Raw genomic sequence first — 2,821 nt, 5'->3', positions numbered from 1 at the left:
TTGACAACTGACTTCCTTCCTTTCTGTTCTTTTCCTTTTTTTTGTATGAGAAGGTTAAATTCCTATATGTTTAAGTGCCTGCCTTTAAATAAAAATTACATATCATCACTATAATGGAGCCTAGGTAAAATTATCAAAGAAACAGTTTAAGTTGCATAAAGAATGAACTTATGTTACACAACAGAACATGAATTTTCCATTACCTATATTTAAATACAGTACAGAATGCAACTATTGCAGTGCCTAAAACAGTCAGTTAGTGGTAAAAGTTACTTCTATCATATTCTCAAAGGAGGCAACAATTTATTAATTTCTGCCAAATCAATGGGTGGTGTGTTTATTCAAAGCTCATTGTGTGTTCAAAGCAAAGCAGCTCCAGAGCAGTCAGTTATAAACCAAGACATGGTGTCTGCCTTTACATTGAGAAAAGATGTAAATTAGTACACCCCAACTGTGCGTGTAAATTGAGGGTTGATTTGAGTTTGACTCATAAGTAACAAAACAACAGAGAGAGATCAGGGAAGGTATGCCAAAGGGAAATAGGAATGAATATTGTAGGAAGAATAGGCATTGAATAAACAAAGGGTAGGAAATGTGTTCCCAGGAAGAGAGGGCATCTGAGCAGCAGGAAGACGGTGAGCAGGTACATGGTCAGAAAGGCAACATGTCTGATTCCACTGAAGGCACACACTGGTCTAAAGGCAGGATCAGCCCGACAGTGGTGTGGTGGGCTAAGATGATGGAGGAAATAGTAAAAGACAAATTGTGAGTTTACTAGAGATTATTTAAATAAAACTATTAAAAACGGTGGGTCAGGAATGTATAATGAGGAGAGGTTTATTTACAGAGCTTATGAAGGAAAAAAAAAATTGGGGAGATTCATTCAGTATGGAGCCTGCCTTTCAGCTTGCTTAACTTCTTTTGTACCTGTCACCAACATTTATTATTCTATGCTAAAAGAAAATAAAGATGTGTAAAATATGCACTCAACACTTAGCAATGTGTTCAAAGTTATGAAGCACAGATCACCTGGGTAATCAGGAAATGGTAAGAGGTTGTGGGATTGGGGCCTGTAGGACATGAGTGGCTTGAACCAATCAGTGATGGCAAGAGAAAAAAGCTAGCCCGGATTTAATGGGTAGGTCAAAGGAACAGGTGGTTGCATAGGAAATAAGAAAAAAAGGATCCAAAACTCCAAAAAAGGGGGAGCAACATTTTGACAAACACAGGAATTTGGGGAATGAATGAGCTTCATGGGGAGCGTAAAAATACAGTCAGTTTTCAATTAAATTGAATTAAAAAGTAGAATGCCTTAGTGTAAACATGTTATTCTACAAGAAATTGGAGATATAAGACTGAAGTCCCCTTAATCTGCACTGGGGGTCTGGGGACCGGAAATTGACACTGGAAGTAGCATTATCAGCGCCCCTCATTTAATATTTCATATAGGAAGGGAGGACTACTGGAGTTATTCATTAGTGTTTTGTGCCCTCTTCTTTTCCTTCATCCTTATATTATTATCCTTACCTCAGTGATTTTTGAAAGGAAGAAAGCAAGACGAGCCTAAAGTTATAGTTGCTGCTGGTTCTGGTATAAGATCTCAAATCTATGAAATGTTGCTCATGAACCCTAGAAAAGAGACGAGGGAAGAGGAGAGAGAGAGAGAGAGAGAGAGAGAGAGAGAGAGAGAGAGAGAGAGAGAGAGAGATAGTTGGAGGGGGGGGAAAAGGTGGGAACCAGGAATAGAGAGAAGAAGTTATTATGTTACTGCCCCTGACTGTTGGACCTGCAGGGATATTGTGATCCCCCAAGGGCCAACAGTGGAGGATAAGACCGCCTGGGGATTGAACTCAGGGGCACTCATCCACTGAGCCACATCCCCAGCCCTATCTTGTATTTTATCTAGAGACAGGGTCTTACTAGGTTGCTTAGGGCCTTGTCATTGCTGAGGCTGGCTTTGAACTGGTGATCCTCCTGCCTCAGCTTTCTGAGCCGCTGGGATTGCAGGCATGTGCCATGGTGCCCAGCTGATACTTCCACACTTTTTAAGACCCAGGGTTGTTAGTTATCCCCAAGACAAGAGGAGCCTGAAGCAGATTTTGTTCTAATTCCACAAGCTCAGGGCTTAAAATCAGAAGTAAATTGATTTAAAAATCAAAGATGCATGCTTCAACAAATTCTTAAATATCTTTTTTATTTTATATTCTGACTTCTTTGCCAAGGTTCTAAATTTCTCAAGAGTTTATATTGACTTAACTAAAGATGCTTAATTTAAGGATAGTTGACACAGGTATTACATTGGAATTAAATTTTATGCTTAAAAAGACCTTAGCATTTTATATATATATATATATATATATATATATATATATATATATATATTTGTAGAAGAGCCAGGTACATGTATTTATTTATTTATTGTGGTGCTGAGGATAGAACCTAGTGTCTCTCACATGTGCAAGGCAAATGCTCTACCACTGAGTCACAGCTCCAGCCTCTGTTTCATTTAAACAAAGAATAACAGAAGCTAATCAAAGAGCTAAAACTTCTTCTCACAGAGGTTACATCTTAAAACAAAAATATATAAGATGACTGTTTCAATATAATATGTAATTAGCAAGTGGTGGTGTTCACTGGTGCTCTGTGAATGCCCAATGAGGATAAGTTGCCTTCAGAAAGTTTAGTAAAGTCTGAGCCAATCCTTGAGTAACCAAGGCTACAGTGAGACAGAGCATTCTCTGCAACTCACATGTTGGAAGCATCTCTCAACTATCACTAGCAATGATACTTCACTTTAACCGTATAGAACTTTCCATGGTCA

This window comes from Spermophilus citellus (assembly GCF_964194105.1).
Source record: "Spermophilus citellus genome assembly, chromosome: 3".
Lineage (NCBI taxonomy): Eukaryota > Metazoa > Chordata > Mammalia > Rodentia > Sciuridae > Spermophilus > Spermophilus citellus.
Note: the sequence above shows the minus strand (reverse complement) of the source record.